This window comes from Triturus cristatus, chromosome 3_2, assembly GCF_964204655.1.
Source record: "Triturus cristatus chromosome 3_2, aTriCri1.1, whole genome shotgun sequence".
NCBI lineage: Eukaryota > Metazoa > Chordata > Amphibia > Caudata > Salamandridae > Triturus > Triturus cristatus.
The window spans coordinates 1,070,330,098-1,070,352,824 of record NC_140584.1 but is presented as its reverse complement, the minus strand read 5'-3'; positions in this window follow the sequence as shown (position 1 = coordinate 1,070,352,824).

Genomic DNA, 22,727 nt, shown 5'->3' with positions numbered 1-22,727 from the left:
TTCTGTGAATAGCAAAAGTAGTAAGTTTATTCTGTGAATCGCAAAAGTAGTAAGTTCATTCTGTGAATACCAGAAGTAGTAAGTCCATTCTGTGAATACCAAAATGGTACTAAGTTTAGGATTTTGTCTTAAGTTTGTTCTGTGAATCGGGCCCCAACTTTTTAAAATGTTATTTTCAGAATTTTGACTTAAAACCCAACTTTACGATGAAAGGGGGTTTTAAATTAAAATTCTTTAGACACCGAACTTGACATTCCAATTTCCTCCCTATCAAAGGTTAGCACTTATTTATTTATTTAAAAAAAAATTTATTACGGTTTTGCATACAACTTTCCACATTGAGTTTCAACTGATTTTACAGACTAATCGTTTCTATGCAACAATGTGATTTATCATTTCTAGGTACAATGGGTGGTTGCATTAATCACTTAGTCTTTGGAACCTCCCGATATTACTAATACCATATGTCTCCTACTGAAGCGTTCCGATAGACCGTCATGTAAGTCGTCGCAACTGTGCCTACTTGTCATGTGTTATCTAGGGTCAACTCGGTCTCCCCTATACTGTCCGTGTAGCTGTTCCCTCATATCAGATATATTAGTCTATTTCGTGTAACTGGTGCATCGGTGTTTGAACTGCCGATGGGATCAACTTCGAACGGTGGGGAGGATAGGAAATAGACCGTAGAAAGGAAGGAGAAACTGAACAGGGGTGAAGGGACATTAAGGAGAGGATCGTGAGGGGGGGAGAAGGTGTAGGGCGGGCAAGGATAAGCTACCGCGGTGAACTGTGCGTAGATTGAGTGCAGGTGCGTTGGACGTGTTCTGGGGTAAGCTGGGGAGAGAGCGGGTCTATATGCGGGCGCGCCGTAAGGGCTGGGGATCTTCGTTCGCCTCTCCTGGTTAAACGCCCTACTTATCTATTGAACCGCCGGCGCTATCTATGGGTCCTGAGTGGCAGGGGGAGCGAGAGAAGCGCGGGAAGCGGGTTGTGTCGTGTCCTGTGCGTCCCCTTCTGTGCTCTTCTGTTTGAAGTGTATTAGGAGTTGTGCCCATTCCATGGATATTGGATGTTTGCGGGTGCCTCTCACCTCTTCCTCTCGCAGTGTCTCTTCCTCCGCCGCACCCCATTTGAGTAGTGCTCCCGTCCAGGCTGATTCCGAGGGCCCCGCCGGCGCCCTCCAGTGCATAGCAATGTTCCTATTCGCGAGGAGAAAGGCTAAAGATGTGAACTTCCATTGTACTTTTGTGGTTTTCCGTTTTTGGGATATCCCCAGAGCGCACGCCTCCCACGTAGGGGCATTCGGGAGATTGGTCGTTGATTGAATTGTTTGGTGCACCCTATTCCAATATCTTTGTATGGAGGGACAAGTCCAAAACATATGTTTGAAGTCTGCTTCTAACATTTGACAGCGGGGGCATCGGAATTGCGTACCGGGGTAGAACCGGTGAAGCTTGTCCGGTGTAAGATACGCACGGTGTAGGATGTTGAACTGAATGTTTTTGAATCGCGCGTTTCTGGATACCTTTTTTGGAAATTCCAGAGCTTTGCGCCACTCTGTGTCATGGAACACTCGGCCCGCATCGTCCTCCCATGCACCTCGTAGCCTGCCCAAGGAGACATCCGTCAATTCCCGGATCGCTTTGTAATGCCACGTGATTAGGTGCATGCCTGCCCCCATGCACAACACCGTATGTAACACTGGATGTGTCGGGGGATCCCCATCCCGTAGTTTCCAGAGTTGGCTACCACTTTCCAAAATTTGTCTGTGTCGTAGGAACTGTCCATGAGGGAGGTCATACCATTCGACCAGCTGGGCGTATGTCTTCAATTGTCCCTCATGGAATAACGCCTCCATCTCTGTGATGTCATGGCCGGTCCATACTCGGAGGGCTCCCGCGGTGTAGTACCCACTTCTCCGGGGGAATCCCACCAGGGGAAGTAAGGGGGAATATAGTGGTTGTCCCTTGGATAAGCGGTGTATCCGCATCATGCATCTGCGGGCTATGACGACCTGCAACGGGTGCGTGCGAGCCGGTTTAGTACCTGGCAAGAGCATTCGTCTGATCGCGGGAAGGGGCATTCTGCCTCTCTCGGTGGTTGTCTCTCCCGTGTGTCTCTCCACCGTCCAGTGGGACAACCATTGGAGCTGTGCCGCGAGGAAATATGATTCGAAGGACGGTGCACCCAGACCTCCGCCTGTCGTGGGTAGGTATAGCATGCGTAACGCCACTCTATGGCGGCCGCCTCCCCAAATCAGGGTTGTTAATAGTGTGTCTAACTCCCGGAAGAAGGATCTCGGTGGGATTATAGGAAGGCTCGCAAAGTAATAGAGCATTCTCGGCACCATAATCATTTTTGCTATAGCGACACGACCAATGGGTGCCAATGGCAACGTCTTCCAGAATCCCACCGCCGACCTCAGACCTGTGAGCGCCCTTTGGTGATTACCCTCGAAGAGGTCTTTGGGGGAGTGGTACAGACGCACTCCCAAGTATCTGGGGGCCGTATCGTCCCACGACAGTGTCTGAGCGCCCAGCGTTATCACCCGAGGCTCTGTTTGGGCACCCAGTGGGAAGATCGACGATTTCTCCCAGTTTACTTTGAGTCCCGAGATCTCTTTGAACTTCCGCAACACTGTCCATATTGGTGTAAGGTCGTCCGATATGTCACGGACATATATCAGGAGATCGTCCACGTAGAGCGACATGCAATGGGTTGTGTCCGCTATGGGAATCCCCCATTCCTCCCCCTCCCGTCGTAGTCTTATGGCTAAGGGTTCCATCGCCAAAGCGAAAAGGAGAGGGGAGAGGGGGCACCCTTGTCTGGTCCCTCGGGTCACCGGGAATGGAGCCAATATTAGTTTGCCGATTCGCATCCTGGAGATGAGATCTCTGTACAGGAGCTGGGTGTAGGTGAGTAGTGTGGGACCAACATTTATGCTCTGCAAGACCGGGAACAGGTAGGGCCACGACAAGGTATCGAACGCCTTTTCTAGGTCTAAAATCAGACATGCCGCTCGGGGATATCGCTCTTTTGTTTGATCCTGGATATGAAATAAACTACGCAAATTATGCGAGGTGTTGCGTCGGGGAACGAACCCAGTATTTGACTGTATCGTTCCGCTAAGATTTTCCCCAGGATCTTGCAGTCAGTATTTAGGAGCGTTATCGGTCGATAGGAAGCCGGGAGCGTGGGGTCTCTGTATGGCTTCAAGAAGGTCACTAAGATCGATGGCCGCAGCGATTCCGGGAGTATTTTGTGGGCTAGCGCCTCCTCGTATATGGAGGTCAGTCGGGGCACCAGTTGTGCCGCGAACGTACTATAGTACTCGAGTGGGAATCCGTCCGTGCCTGGTGCCTTCTTACGCGCCAGCGATTTGATCGCGTGCTTTACGTCCGCGGTTTGATCTTCTTGTCTAGTTCCTTCCTGTCTGCGGGGGGGATCTTGGACATGGGCGACCGGCCTAGGAAACTAACCAGATCCCTCGGCGGCCCGGCACGTGGGGACCGGTACAATGCCGCGTAGTATCCATGAAAGATGTGCAGGATGTCTGCCTGAGAGTGTTTAAGCTGTCCATCTGAGGCCATGAGTTCTGTAATGAGGTGTGGTGTTGTGTCTTGTTTGACTAACCATGCCAGGAGTGATCCCGCTCTATTACCCTCCCGGTGTGTCTTTGCCGCATATGCCCGAAAGTTATATTTGCGCAGGTCTCGTAACGTTTCTGCATGGGAGGATTTTGCAGCCGCCAGTTGTGCCGGTGTGGCATTTCCCTGGTCTACACTCTTCGATATTTCCTCTAGTCTAGTCTCTGCCCTTTGTAGTGCCCTGTCCAACACTCTCCTGACCCCCACCACTTGTTGGATACAGTGTCCCCTGGCGCTCACCTTAACTGCATCCCACTCTATCTAGCGGAAGCTGTGTTGTCATTCCCTCTAAAGTGCTCCCCCATGAATTCCTCGTGGGTTTGGCAGAATACCGGGTCTGTGAGGCACTCTTGGGGCAACCTCCACGTTGGGATTGGGGGGTGAGGCTGTCGCCATCTGAGGATCACAGTGTGTGCATCATGATCCGACACTATTCTACCTAGGTAGTCTGAGTCTTGTACTTTGTGCAAAAGCGAAGAAAAGTTAGCACTTATTAAATGTAACAAGGCAACCCAATATTATCCTATGGTAGAGGTAAGCCTTGCAGTAATGAAAAATGAAGTTGAGTGTTTTTCACTACAAGGACATGTAAAACATAAAAGTACATGGAAACTTTTTAAAGACACTGGCCCCTGCCCCCGGGGCTGTTTAGGACCTACACTAAGGGTTACATATATATTAAAAAGGAAGGACTAGACTTGGCAAAAGGTTTATCTTGTGAGGTCACAATCTCAGTTTAAAACTGCACACACAGGCTGCAATGGCAGGTCTGAGACATACTTAAAAAGGCTACTTAAGTGAGGGGCACAATAGGGGCTGCAGGGCTAATGGTAGCATTTTATTTACCGCCACTGGGTGCATGTATCAGCACTTTACTAGGGATTTGAAAGTAAATTAAATGTGCCAATTGGCTGTAAGCCAATTTTACCATGTTTAAGGGACAGACGCAAGTACTTTAGCACTAGTTAGCAGTGGTAAAGTGTCCAGTGTCCTAAAAGCGAACAAAAACAGATTTAGAAAGAAAGAGACAAGTCCAAAACATGGCATACCAAAACTTGCAATCAGTCACTTACCTTTTAATGCAACAGAAACACAATTTTAACTGCATTAACCAAGTACCAAATTGACTTTTAAAGTAGCATATATATTTCTGTATAATTAATCAAATTATTAGAGATTATGGACTCTTATTGGGAATATGTTTGGACATTGTCTATGCCCGTTGGACAATCTGAACAGAGCACAGTTACAGTACATGGAAAAATTTCACTTACTACTTTCACATGGTCTTGCATGAACAGATAATCGTGAGCAGCGCTTTGTGCTTTTTGGCACTATACTTAACCTAAAATACTTACCTGAAATATTTAACATTGTATATCTCTGGTTCTACTGATTGGAGTTTTGTTGTTTTGGTGACAAATAACAGAGCACAGTTACAGCACATGGAAAAATTCCACCTGCCACTTTCACCTCATCCTGGACGAAAAAAGATAATAGTGAACGACGCTTTGTGTTATTGGGCACTATACTTACCTGAAATACTTACATGAAATATTTAACACTGCATATATATTGGTTCTACTGATCGTTTGTTTTTTGGTGTCAAATAATTTATTAGATTGTACTCTACTATTCTAAATTGGTGTAGGATTTTTCTTGTATTGTGCTTCCATGGTATTACTGTTTCAACTGCTGAATAAATACTTTACATATTGCCTCTAAGTTAAGCCTGACTGCTTTTATGCCAAGCTACAAGAGGTTTAAGCACAGGGTAATTTGGGTTTGCTTGTGTTTCACCATTGTGCTTACTGCTTGAGTATGATTTTTCCCCTCAACCAATAACCCAATGTCCTACACCATGTGTATACATTTCAGCACTTGTTGACAAAATGTGGCTTTACTTCGTAGTATTACTATTATATAAACCTATTTTTGTGTCAATGAGGATCAGTCATCAAAACATTTGTGGTTTTGGATACTACAACACCATCCTGAATGCACCTGGTTTCATCTGATCTTTAAAGTTAAGCAGGCTCGAACCTGTTTAATGACTGAATGGCAGATCATCTTGTATACCTGTTGCTCTAAGCCAAAGACCCCTGTGGGCTTCATATTTTGTCTCCTACTCTTGGTTGAAGCTTTCATCTTACATATCTTCTTCTATGTGCTATATTGTCCTTAGTTGTATCTGTCCATGCGTTCCTTTGGTTAGCAGTAGTGTTCTGTGGGTTCTGCCAGATTGCACTCTTTCCAACACAGTTAAGAGATATGATTCTTACTGCAGCCTCGAGCATTTGTATCCCAGCTCAGCCTCCAAGATCTAAGGGTCTTGACCAATGTCTAACTCACTTGGGTTGTATTTTGCGTTTTTGCGTTTTTGCCCTTTGTGTCTGCTTATCTTTATTTTGGTTGTGTTTCTCCAGCCTGTAGGCATTAATCTCTGTCCTTTGTGGGGTTTTTTGTTGCAGAGTCTTGGCTTAGTCCAGACACTGGGCTGTGGTATGGATATCCCAACCTTTTATCTTGTCCTTCTGTCATCGTTGAGTCTTCTGTCTGCTCTCTACAATATCTGTTACAACGGGTGTTCCTTCTGTGTTTTAAGGGTCCTGTTGGTGGCCGTTTCTGTCCATGATGGCTGTGGTTCCCCTTTGCAAGGTTGTCCAAGCATCCTCTTGTATGGCCTTCTAACGTATCTGCCTGGAAATTGACTGATCTGTTCCCTGGCATCTGAGCTAGCCTTGTGGTGTGAACTGATGGGATCAAAAATAAGAAAAAAACATACCTTATTGCTGTGTCTCTCCTCAGTCTCTCCTCTGTATCGGACAAGAAGCACCCAGGCTCCCCTGATCAACCAAAACTCTGCATTGCAGCATTGTGATTGGTCTGAGCACGGTGGTTCAGCGCTCAATCAGGGAATGGGAGCCTGAGTATGTTCTCCACCCAGGCTGTATCGCATCCTGGGTGGAAAGCATGTAAAGTACGAATGACTGTGTGGCTGGCCTGAGAGGGCCGGCCAATCAGTCATTGCACACTCACAGAGTGCCAACCACTCCCCCCTTCTGCTCTGATAGCAGAGCAGCGCCACCCCGCCCCGCATAGACACGGCAGCAGGAACAAATAAAATGATAATCACACTGAGTTATTATCCTTTATTTTTCCTTTATTTCACTGCTAAAAAGCAGTTTGGTGATGCTGGAGCCGCACCTGAATAAAGTATGCTTTTATTCCCGTCCTATTATAGAGGGTGGTGGATTCTCGGTTTCCTTGGCTCCTCCCCAGCGCAAGCACCCTGCTGCATGTTGCAAGAGTGCCTGCACTGCAGGGGCAATTGCTTATGTGCAGAAAGGTACACCTTGTAAATATGGAAAATGGCACTATCCCACAGGAGTGTCAAAAGAAGTGACACTCCATGGCGAATGGGGCTTGTAAATACTCCCTGAATTTTTACGTTTAGTCCTTCAATCTAGCTCGTCCTCCTAACTTGTGAAAGCTACAAATAGAGATTACCCCTGAACAAATCATCAGCCAACAACTGGGCAAACCTTCCAACCCAGTGATTGTAAGAGCAGGGAAAGTGGATAGACAGGACTTTGACAAGGAAGACTCAGACTCTGTGCATTACGTCATCATTCACATTCCTTGTCTCTATAATTGCAAAGTGAGGATGTACCAAATGAGAACTAGAGTGACCATAGGGAGCTCCAAAAACCAACAGCAAAACAAGAGCCACTTAGCTCTATGCAGCTTTTTTTGCACCAGTGCTAAGGGCACACAGGGGTGCCCATGAAGCAGTCCTGCATTTTAAAAATGTCGGAGCGTGGAACTGCTGAATTTGGCACAGTTCTGCGCTCCGAAATTTTTTTGTAAATATGCCTCTTTGTGTTTAGTGTTAGAATAGGTACCTTCTGGTAAATATCAGCTGTAGCCAAGGAAATACTCACTTTGTGAGGGCCTGAACGGGGAAGGAGGTAAGTGAAGCCAATGGGGCTTTTGTTGGCCTTGGTAAATCTTCACATGGAGAGAACGAGGTGATATTGTCTTGATTAATCATTGGTAAATGTTATTGTTGGAAACGGCCCTTTTTGCAGGGTTATCCCCAAACTTTTTGCTTCTTCCTCCTTTATTTTTTCTGACCCGTGGTTGTTGGCAATAGGACTCTGGGCACTTTACCACTGCTGATCAGTGCTAAAGTGCATATGCTCTCTGTATAAATTGTTATATTGATTGGTTATCCATGATTGGTATATTTGTTTCACCTGTTAGCCCCTAGTAAAGTGCACTGCGTGTGCCAGGGCTGGTGATTCAAATGCTACTAGTGGGCTGCAGCACTGATTGTGCCACCCACAGGAGTAGCGCTAAAATGATGTCTTAGGCCTACTTGCAGTGCCTATGTGCAGTCCAGGACTGCCATGTTGACCTGGCCAGTGCACCCACTGACCAGGCCTTATCCTTCCCTTTCTGTACATGTCAGGCATCCCTATGGTGGCCCTAGGTACCCCCCTGGGCTGGGTGCAGTGTATCTGAAAGGTAGGGCATGTACTGAGGTGTGTAACATGCCCTGGTAGTGAATTACAGCCATTTTCGTTTTTCACTGCTGAGAGGCTATCTTGCCCATAGGATAGAATGGGGAAGGCTGTTTACATGCCTATCTTCCCATAGGGGCAAGATAGAAAATCCAAGTTTGGTATCTCTGTGTTCAGAATTTATTATACATCTTTTTAGCAAGATGGTTTTTAAATTCACTGTGTGAGAATAGCACTTTTTAGAAAGTAGCTATTCTCCTGTTTAACCTTCCTGTGTGCCTGTGTGCTGGTTGGCTGAAGGGTGTCATGTGATGGGCCAGGTGGCTCCAGGAGCCTGGATGAGTCAGCAGCAGGGTGAATAGGGAGATCTGCTTTAGATGGGTGGGAGGAGTAGTCCCTGGGTTTGAATAGGGCTGTCCCTGCCAAACACAAAGCTGGCTCCACCCCCTGCTGGCCAGGCTGAGGACTCTGCCTCTGCTGGCACAAAGAAGGCTCCACCTCCTGCTGAGCGTCTAACGACCCTGCCCCTCACTCTGAAAGGAACCAGGTGCTCCAGAGCAGAGCACACCCAGGAACCGGTTTGAGCAGGGGAATCCCCCCACTGGAACAAAGAGAGACAAAGGCTTGGAGGGGTATAAGAAGAGGACCCCAGACACCTAAAACTTTAGATCACTTTGGAACTAAGAAGAAACCTCTGCCAAGGAGAAAGCTGAAAAGAACTGAAGAGGAGAAGACTGCCTGCTTGCTGTTTTGCTTTGCTGCCAAGGAGAGGGGAAGGAATTTGCTGTGTCCCCTTCTTTTGATTCTGATCTCCAAGGGCCTGAGAAGAGCTGGCTCCCTGTTAAGAAGTCCCAGGAACAAAAGGACTTCACCACCAGCTCCCCTGGAACTCTGCTGAAGGAGTTCTGACCTGCCTTGGAGTGCTTGCCCAGTCTTGGGGCTTCAGGAGGTCGTTTTGCTGTGTTTGGGAGCTGGGAAGCAGAAGCGTGAACAAGAGTGACTGGTACCCAACGCATCATCCGATTGCGTGTCGCAAGACGAGAGTGCGTGGAAAATTTCATCGCGGCACCATCGCAACACGCAGGGTCTCCGCATCGCCGAGTGCGTCGAGCATCGTCCCGAAGCGTGAAGCTTCCTGCCATTGCGAGGGTTGTCGCAGAACCAGTTTGCGGGCCGCACCGCTGCCGGTGCGTGAAAAGTCTCCAATTGCTGCGTGCGTCGACGCAGAGTCCCGTTCCGTGGCGCATCGAGAGTTGCGGCGCTGGAAGGCAACGCTGCGCCACGCATCGCACCACATCGAAGAGTGTCGCATCGAACCTGTGCGTGAAGCTTCCCCCTAAGAAACCTACGCAACGAAAGCCAAAGGTATCGCATCCTCCCCCTACAGATCGGAGCCGGCGCATCCACCTCTGCTGCGTGAAGCAGGGCTGCTGCAAAGCCTCCCCAGGATCTCAGGAGCATCGCATTGCCTTTGCCATCTTCCTTGTTATAGCTTTTGGGAACCTTATCGCAACTACAGGTACTGTTGGGCACGAGAGTGTCGCATTCTGTGCATTGAGAGTCGCACTGTGCAGGACACTGACTTTGACATCCTGGAGTACTTTCTGCAAACTCTTGAACTATCTTTAAAGTAACCTTTTGAAGTATATGTTGGTTTTTCTGTAATATTTGGTCTTGTGAAGTTTTTAGTAAAGATACCTTATTTTTCTAAAACTGGTGTGGAGTAAATCTGTGGTGTTTTCACTGTGTTACTGTGAGGGTTGGTACAAATACTTTACACATTGCCTTTGATAGCCTAGACTGCTCAGGCCAAGCTACCTAGAGGGTGAGCAGGGGTTATCTTAACAGTGTATCCCCCTTTCCCTGACTAGAAGCAAGGGTCCCTACTTGGACAGTGGTACCTACCCTGCCAACTAGAGACCCCCAGATCTAACATTGGTGGTCAGCGGTGAGGATTGAACTTGTATTTGTACTTGACCCACAGTAATTGGTGTACATCACTAGTTTAAGTGCAGACCAATAGACAACCACATACTATATTTTTGATTCTATTTTTGAGTAACTCTTCAAGAGCATCATGTCTCAGGTGGCAACAAGTGAGAGGGCAGAATTGGAGTTTTCCATGGAGGATCTGTATTCGTACAAGGTTGAGGAGCTCAAGCAATTCTGCAAAGACCTTGGTTGCCCTGTGAAAAGCGGATCTAGAAGGGATGTGCTACAAAGAGTCTTGAAGGCCTGGTGGGAGGCCCAAGAAGAGGATGATGCAGATGAAGAGGATGGTTTTGCTTCCCAAGCTCTGCCCGTGGTCGGACCAGTCTCAAGGGCTGGCAGCTCCCATTCCAGTAGGAGTCTCACTCCAGAGGAGTTGGAGGAGAATCAAAGGGCTAGAGATCATGAGTTAGAAGTCATGAGGCTTGAGTTGAAGCTGATGGAAATGGAAACCCAAAACAAAATAGAAGAGAGCAAGAAGATGTATGCCTTGGAAGAATTGAAATTGACCTTGGCACATGAATTAAGAATGAGGGAGCTTGATATGGAGCTCGAGAGGCTTGAGGCCATGAGTGTCTCAGCTGAAGAAGAAAGGTTAGCTCAGGAAGTGAGCTTTGCTGAGTTGGAGGTGGAGTCCAGCTCAGATGGTGGCAGCAAGATTGTAGTTTCTAGTGCTGAGAGAAAGGTACAAACACCCAGAGATGTGGCGCCTAACTTGAGGGAGGGGGTTGACATACACCAGGGAGTTCAGGTTTATGATGTAGTTCCAGTGGAGTGCAGTATCCCTGAGGTGGATTGGGGAACTGGCACAGGGGACCATATTCCTAGTGGTGGGAGGGACACTCTACTGACCCTAGATGAGAGGTACAGGGAGAGGGGTTCCCCCATGGTAGAAACCTTGGTGTGTGAGTGTGGAGACCGCCCAGAAGAGTGTGAGTTGTGTGACAGAGACAGTCAGATACTGTCTTGCCAATCTCAGGAGAGTGGTGTGGGGTACGTGTGTGAGGCACTGGAGGGTGAGGCAAACGGTAGCTTGGTTAACAACTGTGGGGGGCTGTGTGATTCATTTGTTGGAGAGCATATTTTAAGTCCCTGTTTTCCAGAGCTATGCCAACACCCGGTGGAGTGTGAGTTCTCTGGTTCCAGAGAGCTTGCGTTGGAGGCAGACCTTTGGTTGGATGACAAAAGGACTGGAGAGGCATTGGGGAGTGATCCCAAAAGGAGTGGCCCGGATATCTTCCAGACCTGTGAGGTGGAAGAGGTTCAGTGTAGCCCAGTTAGGTCCCAGTGTAGTGGGAGTGGTGTAGGGGCTCACGTCCTGTCTCAGTGGAGAAGGGGTGAGTGTGGGACTGTGGGTCCCAAGGTGCCCGAAACCCAGTCTCAGGGCCTGGAGGGTTCCTTAAGGGAACACCAGGTTGGGGGCCTAGACTGTGCTAGTAGGCCATTTGAGGAGGATCTCCTAGTGTCAGGAGAACCTGGAGCCTCTGTAAACAGAGCTCCAGTGGTTCTGGTGTCTGGCGGTACCGCTCCAGTTGGGAGGGTGCAGAAGTCCAGACTGAGGGGTGAGAGGGGGATGTGTTCCCCAGTGGGAGAACCAGTGGGTCAGGGACCGGCCAGAAGGGCTGAGTCCCCTAGGAGTGACCATGGTGACACCACTTTTGTCCTGGGGGATCTTCGCGCACTGTCAGGTGGACAGGGGCCGGGAGATCTGCGCCAGGCAGACTGTCACGAGACACATGAGTCATGTGTCACCCTCGGGAAGATGCTGTGTGAGTCCCCGGAAGTCCTGGCATGCCAGGCAGGTGTGCAACCGCAGGGTTTATTCCCTGGGTTGGGAGGCCAGGTTCAGGATCTGCCTGACCTGGAGGGAAGGACATCTGTAACCAGTGTCCTGACCGGTTTGGCTTCCAGGGGTACCACTCCAGTGGGGAGGGTGCAGCACTCTGGAAGGGGGTGCAGAGGGAGGGAGTCCTCGCCTCTGACCCCGGTTCACCTGGAGGGTGTAGACCCTAGGTTGGAGGGCCAGGTCCGGGGTGTCCCCCCTGACCTGGGATCCCTGTTGCAGGATAGAACCCCTGAACTGGTGGGTGAATGGTGCAGGACACCTGCCACAGGTGCCCTGACTATTCTGGAAGGGGGTACCGCTCCAGGTGGGAGGGTACAAAGCCCCAAGGAAGAGGAGGACTGGGTATGGAAAAGCCTACCCCAGCCTCCTGTCCAGCCACCGGATACAGGCCCGGAGCTGGTCGGTCAGTGCCAGGTTGTCAGACCCAACCTGACAGGGAAGGGAGTGGACAAAGGGTGCCAAGCACCTGGGGCTACCGTCCCCCACCCTCTGACGCCACAGGGGTTTGAGGGCACTGCGAGGAATAAGTCCTGGGTCTCATCCCTGACCACTGTCAGTGGTCACTGTGGCTTGCTGTCTGTCTGTTGGGACACATCTGTGAGCAAGTTAAGGCTAGGTGCTGCACAGGTGGTGTCCACAGGTGAGGAGAAGGGTTCCACATGGGTTGGCGTGGTGGACCCTGAGAGTATGGATGGAGAGATCCAACCGGGTTCAGGAAGGCATAGAACAGGAATAGTGCCCTGCTGTTTGGGCCAGTTTCCGTGTTCTATCGCCCTAAGCAGGGAATCCCATCGAGGTATCGTTTGGTCTACCCAGGCTTTAGGCTGGAAGGGGGTTGTGTTGGAAACGGCCCTTTTTGCAGGGTTATCCCCAAACTTTTTGCTTCTTCCTCCTTTATTTTTTCTGACCCGTGGTTGTTGGCAATAGGACTCTGGGCACTTTACCACTGCTGATCAGTGCTAAAGTGCATATGCTCTCTGTATAAATTGTTATATTGATTGGTTATCCATGATTGGTATATTTGTTTCACCTGTTAGCCCCTAGTAAAGTGCACTGCGTGTGCCAGGGCTGGTGATTCAAATGCTACTAGTGGGCTGCAGCACTGATTGTGCCACCCACAGGAGTAGCGCTAAAATGATGTCTTAGGCCTACTTGCAGTGCCTATGTGCAGTCCAGGACTGCCATGTTGACCTGGCCAGTGCACCCACTGACCAGGCCTTATCCTTCCCTTTCTGTACATGTCAGGCATCCCTATGGTGTCCCTAGGTACCCCCCTGGGCTGGGTGCAGTGTATCTGAAAGGTAGGGCATGTACTGAGGTGTGTAACATGCCCTGGTAGTGAATTACAGCCATTTTCGTTTTTCACTGCTGAGAGGCTATCTTGCCCATAGGATAGAATGGGGAAGGCTGTTTACATGCCTATCTTCCCATAGGGGCAAGATAGAAAATCCAAGTTTGGTATCTCTGTGTTCAGAATTTATTATACATCTTTTTAGCAAGATGGTTTTTAAATTCACTGTGTGAGAATAGCACTTTTTAGAAAGTAGCTATTCTCCTGTTTAACCTTCCTGTGTGCCTGTGTGCTGGTTGGCTGAAGGGTGTCATGTGATGGGCCAGGTGGCTCCAGGAGCCTGGATGAGTCAGCAGCAGGGTGAATAGGGAGATCTGCTTTAGATGGGTGGGAGGAGTAGTCCCTGGGTTTGAATAGGGCTGTCCCTGCCAAACACAAAGCTGGCTCCACCCCCTGCTGGCCAGGCTGAGGACTCTGCCTCTGCTGGCACAAAGAAGGCTCCACCTCCTGCTGAGCGTCTAACGACCCTGCCCCTCACTCTGAAAGGAACCAGGTGCTCCAGAGCAGAGCACACCCAGGAACCGGTTTGAGCAGGGGAATCCCCCCACTGGAACAAAGAGAGACAAAGGCTTGGAGGGGTATAAGAAGAGGACCCCAGACACCTAAAACTTTAGATCACTTTGGAACTAAGAAGAAACCTCTGCCAAGGAGAAAGCTGAAAAGAACTGAAGAGGAGAAGACTGCCTGCTTGCTGTTTTGCTTTGCTGCCAAGGAGAGGGGAAGGACTTTGCTGTGTCCCCTTCTCTTGATTCTGATCTCCAAGGGCCTGAGAAGAGCTGGCTCCCTGTTAAGAAGTCCCAGGAACAAAAGGACTTCACCACCAGCTCCCCTGGAACTCTGCTGAAGGAGTTCTGACCTGCCTTGGAGTGCTTGCCCAGTCTTGGGGCTTCAGGAGGTCGTTTTGCTGTGTTTGGGAGCTGGGAAGCAGAAGCGTGAACAAGAGTGACTGGTACCCAACGCATCATCCGATTGCGTGTCGCAAGACGAGAGTGCGTGGAAAATTTCATCGCGGCACCATCGCAACACGCAGGGTCTCCGCATCGCCGAGTGCGTCGAGCATCGTCCCGAAGCGTGAAGCTTCCTGCCATTGCGAGGGTTGTCGCAGAACCAGTTTGCGGGCCGCACCGCTGCCGGTGCGTGAAAAGTCTCCAATTGCTGCGTGCGTCGACGCAGAGTCCCGTTCCGTGGCGCATCGAGAGTTGCGGCGCTGGAAGGCAACGCTGCGCCACGCATCGCACCACATCGAAGAGTGTCGCATCGAACCTGTGCGTGAAGCTTCCCCCTAAGAAACCTACGCAACGAAAGCCAAAGGTATCGCATCCTCCCCCTACAGATCGGAGCCGGCGCATCCACCTCTGCTGCGTGAAGCAGGGCTGCTGCAAAGCCTCCCCAGGATCTCAGGAGCATCGCATTGCCTTTGCCATCTTCCTTGTTATAGCTTTTGGGAACCTTATCGCAACTACAGGTACTGTTGGGCACGAGAGTGTCGCATTCTGTGCATTGAGAGTCGCACTGTGCAGGACACTGACTTTGACATCCTGGAGTACTTTCTGCAAACTCTTGAACTATCTTTAAAGTAACCTTTTGAAGTATATGTTGGTTTGTCTGTAATATTTGGTCTTGTGAAGTTTTTAGTAAAGATACCTTATTTTTCTAAAACTGGTGTGGAGTAAATCTGTGGTGTTTTCACTGTGTTACTGTGAGGGTTGGTACAAATACTTTACACATTGCCTTTGATAGCCTAGACTGCTCAGGCCAAGCTACCTAGAGGGTGAGCAGGGGTTATCTTAACAGTGTATCCCCCTTTCCCTGACTAGAAGCAAGGGTCCCTACTTGGACAGTGGTACCTACCCTGCCAACTAGAGACCCCCAGATCTAACAGTTATTATTTCCTATGAATGCCCGTAACTTATGTAAGTGTTAAAGATAAATAAACCCCCTAATACATAAATAAATTAACTAATTTATTAATCAATAAATCAATACATACATACATACATACTTCGATAAATAAATAATTATAGTTTCTATGAAACACTGTAGAACAGAAGGAAGTAGAAGTGTTAGACGAATATAACCAGTACCCTGACAATGGAAGTCACAAAACAAAATGACATGCAATTTTTACACATTTGCTTTGAAACATAGACAGGTCTTCCTGTGTGCTGAAATTGCACTTTTGGAGAAATGTAATGAAATTGAACTCCACAGGCAGCATGAAACTGCAGAAAGCGCCCTACTGTTAAGCGAGTATTACCATTTTTTTGTTTCGTGTTATTCCATTGTAAGAACGACAATATAAATAATTAACACAAAACATTGTTCTCGCATGCACGTTGTTTCTAAGACATCACCTTGCCGTTAACCGTGAGCAATCCCATAGTGCCAAGGTGCTAAACCGCCCCCTTCATTAAACGTTGTTGTTGTAAACACACATCCCAGCCTAACGACAGTTCTTGTGATGTCTGAATTCATTTTTCTTATTAGGTTCAGGTTGATGGTGTACTATTTCTCAAACCGCTTTACTGGGAAGTGCTTCTAATAAATGTTTTAATTGCTTTTTGCATTATTTGATTTGATTACCGTATTTCATTTTCTTCTAATTCTGAAATTTATTTTTCTTCTAGTATTTTTGCAAACGAAGGGGCATAACCGCCAGAACTATGGGAATTCACAAGGGCATATTATCAAGCCCATTATCGCCGCTTTAAGCGACGATAATTTTAACGCCGTTTCTTGATAATATTTCCCTTACTTTTTGGCATGGATTGTTGTTTACCGTCTTGAGGCCTTAGGTGCAAACCCTCTCACCTCAAGAGTTTAAATCGTGGAAGAAAAAACTAAAATGTCCTCCGTTACAGACTGCTGAATGGCTCCGTGCCAGTGTTGCTTTCTTGCCTCCTCTGCATTCTTCCCAGTTCTTGTTAGTTAACTGTTTGATGCATTGAGACCTTCATTTCCCAAATTTGATTACAATTTAATTGAGGCGTCCTAATGTGAGACATCCTTTCAGCTCAAGAGGCCAGTGCTCCTCCAAACGAAATGAACCCATAATGAATGTGCAAAACTCATTAAATCCAAATCCATAAAGGTTGCAGATTGGCAGCTTTTCTTTCACACTAAGGCATTGCAATTCCCATGCAGAATAACAGATTTATTACCAAAGCCGTCTAAGGGACGTCTTAGAGGTCAGGGCTTCATACAACAGTAGGCACAGCCCTAGTAAGACCAACACTTACAAATAAAGCTAAATACTTTCATTCCTCAGTTACTAATTTTCATGAACCATAATGTTGGAATAGAATCAATATTCGAGTGGGGAACAAAATGAACTGAGGATAGCCCCCGCCGTAATTACTGTTACATTTGCAGAGCTTAGGTACATAAACTACAAATTGGTAAAAATGAGAGACTTTCTACCGTTCTGCAAAGTGTGGCATAAATGTTTGGCTTTATTAGGGAATTATAACGCCTTTAGGCCCTAGTAAAAAAAATCCCGCTCCCCAAAAGGGAAGCACCACACAGCATATAATATCATGAATAAAGTCATTCTCAGTTTTATTGGAGAAAGTATGGTTCATTGGAGACTGTGTTTAGTGCTATGGCAACACCCTTAAAAGCTTCAATTTGTCAATTCTTATGGTCTATAGGGCAATCAGGCAGGGCCCGATGGGCTGGCCTGGTAGATCAGTGTACGGGCCGTTTTTTGTAGCAGTTTGTGGGCCTGATGTATTGCCCAGTTGGACTATTGGTACTGTTGATTACTCTGATACTACCACAAAATGTGGCTGTAGCAACAACAGATGCATGCAGTTTCCCACAACTTGCAAAACACCTATACACCATGGGGCATATTCACAAGGAGTCATCGCCGAGTTAGCGGCACTTTATCACAGCCAAAGTTGCCATAAATTTATCGCCCCAATCACAAGCTGGGGTTAACAGCCCACAGCACCAGTTTACCCATGATAGCAGCCGCAAAAAACACCGCCACAGACGACCTCCGCAACTATCGCTAATGAGATGCAGAGTAGGCGTTCCCGTACCAAAAGCCGCGACAACACCACACCTCAACATTCTCAACGACCAGCCAGATCGGCTATAAGAACACAAAACAAGCGATAAGGCGCGTTAGCACCAGGAAACTAACACCTGCTCCGACCTGGTGCAAATTCGGACTGCAGCCTGCACCACAAAAGGGAGCACAGCCCACAGCCACACCTGAAGAATAACAGATGCACCCGGGCAACTGAACATGCAGCCCGGAGGGCCGAAAGGGCAGCAACACCTGCCGCCACCACCCCCAGGACTCCCCCTCCACGGCACCCCGACCAAAGACATGCCATATCAGCAACACCTAAACATGTACAAAATAATCCCCATGATGTCGCACAATCACAACTTGTGACATGCATGTGTCGTCACAAAAATGAGCATCACACATTCACTTCCGAAGCAACAAATGAAACTTTATTAAAAGGAACACAGAACTGAAATGAAGACACATGGCTGCTCCCCTCTGGACAATTCGTAGGTCACAGCCTGCAAGACAAAAACTATGATGAGAAGGTGTGTCCTGTGCACATCAAATGACAGAGAGAAAGCGAAGGAGAGAGAGAGGAAGAGAGGTAGAGAGAGAGATAGAAGAAGAGAGGGGGAGAGAGAGAGAGAAGAAGAGAGGGGGAGAGAGAGAGAGAAGAAGAGAGGGGGGAGAGAGAGAGAGAGAGAGATTGCCGCCCCTGCGCACCCAGTCCACACTGCTGTGTCTCCAACCACTTGCCGGTATGTATTGCAGTCCACCAGGTTACACATCTGAAACAGACCTGTCATCTGAAACAGAGTGCAGATACATGATTGGCACAGCACACACAGTTGCACAAGACAATATCGCCTGCCCGTCCCTGCGCACCCAGGCCGATGCACCCCAGCCCCTCCCGCCACCCAGCGGTGCATGCCTGCCCCTGCGCACCCAGGCCAATACACCCCATCCCCTCCTGCCTCCCAGCAGAGCATGCCCACCCATGCACACCATGGCCCCACTGCTCACCTTCCGCCACCGTCGTGCATGAAAGAGGTTCCACCACGTGCCGCTGCAAGCCACAAGCCCGGGGCCCGCTGACATGGCACCCTCCACATCATGCAGCCCCGCTCCGCAGGCCACCAGGTCTCATGTTTGGTGTTGGGTCTTGATTACTCCATGGCAGAGGACATACCAGTGCACAGGGCATCAACGCAGGCTGCACAACCGCTCAGCCCAATAGGTGACACTAACTCTGTGATTCCGGAAGTGGCGCCACGTGGCAGCAGGCCCGCGATGCCTGCTGGCCCTGGCCTACACTGTGGTCCAGCAGGGCACACAAAACCTGAGCTGCCCGGACCACCGGGATAGGGCATCATCGCAGGCTGCACACCCGCTCAGCACTTCAGGTGCCCCTACCTCAGTGCACCCAAAGTCACCGTCCAGTGGCGGGGTGCCTGTGCTGGCCACAAAGCTTCTAGTGCCACTAATCCTGTGCAACCCCAGTCAGCGCCACGTGGTGGTGGGCCCATGCCGGCCGCAAGGCCTTGGGTGCCACTAACCCTGTGCAACCCCAGTCAGCGCCACGTGGTGGTGGGCCCGTGCCGGCCGCAATGCCTCAGGTGCCACTAACCCTGTGCGCAACATCTCATGGGCCCTTTATGATTGGAGCGTCCGTCATCCAGTCACCACCGGCAGAGGGGAATGTGAAGTCATCGGCCCCTTATGTTGGCAGAGTCACATGGCCCATGATGCCTGTGCCGGATGGGTGTGGTGTGTGTGCAAACCTGCCCTCAGGGAGTGACTGTGACATGCTGACAAACTAGACCAGTGACCTGCACACCACCAGCGAGTACGCCTGCGACAGGTAGCAATGAGGGCGCCCCTGCGGAGCATAAGTGGAGTGGTCTGGCCTGCCATACGCCGGCCCAGCACAGGGCTTGCAACAATGACTCGCAGGCTCCGGGCGTGGTTCAGTCCATGTCCGGATAAGGAAGTGACTGATGCGTGTGTCCCTGTTGTAGTGTCCACGGCACCTGGAACACAATAGGCAATGTAGGACCCTCTGACCAGCATCCCACAGGATGAGCATCATTGACGAAAGGGAAATCACTGTCCCTACATTCATCCACACATTCATACATGGTTGATGAAAGATATGACATAGCAGTGCGTTACTGGATGTTTATTGCACATCCAGTGCAGTTTTGCAGCTGGAGCGGTACAGGGCCATGCCAAGCACACTACACAATATGGGCACGTGGAGGGCCAGCCAGAGTCCATCCGGGGATGACAATTACTGCAAGAGAGGAAGGGTACAGTCCGCAGCCTGGTCGGTGTGTCATTGGTCATCAAATAGGATATGGCAGTGCATTTCACTGTCCAAGGTGAGTGCATCGGAGTGTATCGGGCGTCAGTGGAAGGTCATGGGGCCATATGCGGCACCAAGCAGAAACAGGCCAGGTGGCGGAAATTAATGCTAGTGCCTCCTTCTGAACACAAACCCATCCACTTCCTCGTCCCCGGATGTGTGCTCTGACCCACCTGTGGGTGTTGCAGTACTGGCTGAGGCACTGTGTGCCACTGACACATCAGGGGCCGTGGGAGGATTGTCGGCCGCACTGTGTGGCAGTGACACATCAGGTTCCGGATTGAATACGTCTGCCGCACTGTGAGGCACTGGCACACCAGGGGGCGGAGATGTGGATGGTGTGAGGGCAGCAGCATTCATCAGCGCCACGCCTTGTGGCAGAAATGCCATGATGATAATCTGCAGGGCATGGTAGATCCCAGCTACATTTTGCTGATGTGCAGCGGTGGCTGCCATCCTTTCCACCTGCATCTGCACCATGTCCTCCATGAGCCTCCGCACATGTGCCAGCTGACGGCTGGTATCGTTGGAGCCCCTCTGAGTGGACAGGTGTTCTTCTCTCTGTGTCATGACTCCAGCGATGTCAGTCAGGGCTCATTGGAAACCATGGAGAGGGCCTAGACTCCCAAGGATGGTGTCCATTTTTGTAGCCATGAGGTTGAACCCCAAACGCACCTGCTCAGCTGTCTCCCTCTGGCCCTCCAGCACACGGCGTTGGAAGGATGTGTGTTGTTCCTGGGGGTCTTGGGAGACTTCCAGGCCTGTGGGTGCCTCCTGCTGGGTGGTTTGGGTGGTGGCAGCTGGGCTTCCCTGATCCTGGAGGTGAGTCGCGGATGATGTCAAAGATGTCTAGGAGGGCTTGTGCGTCGATGCTGGGGTTGTCCTCCTGGTCATCAGTGAAGAGTGGCTGGGAATGCTCTGCAGGGGGTGTTGACAGTGGCCCTGCAATGTGAAGGGGAGATGGTGTATTACAACATGTCCACATGTATGTAGCCGCATGGTACATGTTGACATTCTGACAGCATGGCATTGTACATTGTGACAGTCTGTGGATCTGGGCGATGACCCAGAGTCATTGAGGGTGTGCACTCTGCTCTGCTTGATTGTGCATGTGTGCCATCGTGGCCATCTCCACCCATCCCTCCAGTACCTGGTGGTCACTCACCCTGTTGCGGTTGTGTTGTGTCCTGTCGAGCAGTGTCCGATCCTCCGACTCCGGCCACAGTATCCACACTGATGACTGTCGACACCAGCTCTTCCATGTCATCCAGCACGAGCTGTGGCGCTGGGCCCCCACCTCCAGTCTGCATTGCTGCCTTCTGGTTGGCTGCGAGTTTCTCCTTGGTCTTTCACTTGATGTCATTCCATCTCCTCTTGACCTCGTCCATTTTCCTCTTATGCTCTCCGACGGCATTCACCTTGTCCACGATGTCCCGCCATATTCGTTTTTTGGTGCCCAATGACACGTTGGAGGTGACGAACAGTTGTTGATGGTGTTCCATCACCTCCGTGACTATGATCCTGTTCGCCTGCGGCCTGAACTTCGTCTTCCTCTACTTCTTGTCCTTGCCCTTCCCTATCCCCGAGGTACCGGGCAGGTCGTCCGGGGTGCTTGTAGGGTTGCACTCGTCCTCTGTGCCTGCTCCGGCTGCCTCCATGGTGCTTGGGTGTTGGTCAGTTTGTGTGTTTTTTCTACTTTTATGGTGATTTTTCCCACCTGCCAGGTGTGTGTTGCAGGCCTGGCGCTGCCTATCGCTGATTTCCTCATAGCGCTTTGCCCCATCGCATGTTTTTTAATGTTGTGGTTTGTGTTTTTATCTCCATCGAGGTGGGTGTATCGCGGACATTGTCTGCGGTGTCGGCAGACTATCGCATGGTACCGCCTTGTTGTGAATTCCATGTTGACACAGGATTATTTTCCCGCGATGGGCTGCGATTTGTAAAGTTGCGTTAACATTTTTTGGTGTTGTTTATCACACATTCTTCTGAATATACCCCATGTGTTTACAAGTTCAACACTTGCCTGATTTGCAAATGTGAGCCACTTTTTTAACTAGTTGGTTCGTGAATTTGGGCTACTTTTAAATTGACCTATTTTTTGTCCCAGTCCAACCCTGGATGTGCCATTTGTTTATCACCTTAATAGCTATGTTAAGTCAAAAGAGCTAAAACCTTTAATAGAAAACCCGAACAGAAAAAACACAGAGGTCACAAATGGAGTTGCTTCAGATTATACCCAACCAAAACCTCAATTGCAAACCACAAGCACTATTATGGTGCAACCCCTGTAAAGCTTTAGCACACCTCTCCTTTGCTTTTTATTTAAATCTATCATGTAATATTGTACAATGTGTATTTAATTTACACACTTGAATTTTTTTCTGCATATTGATGATACCTTTGTGATTTCTGTGTACTTTAATCTTCATTGTGGTATCACTTTAATTTCTCTGTTGGACTGGGTCCATAGGCAGACTTCAGTTCAGGCTCTGAGAGGCAGGCTGTAGTGTATTGCAGGTGGGTAAATGTGGCTTTCACCTATGGACATATATGTATATATATGTATATATATTCATCCAAAAAGTTGCCCTCAGCAACTTTTTGGATGAATATGTATATATATATATATATATATATATATATATATATATATATATATATATATATATATATATATATATATATATATATATATATATATATATATATATATATATATATATATATATATACACATATATATATTCACTAAAAAGAAAACAAAGGTTACGGGGACTTTAGAGTTAGGCTGACATTTCCCTCGTACAAAACCAGTGAAATTCAGCAGTTATAGTTACCTGAGCTAACAATGACTTACATCATACAGGGATACATACAGTCACACAGCCACTCACATAATAAATGTTAGAAGTAGTATCACTCAGTAGTAGTGCACCTATTATACTAATCTGAATTTTGTAGTAGATTAGGATATATGTT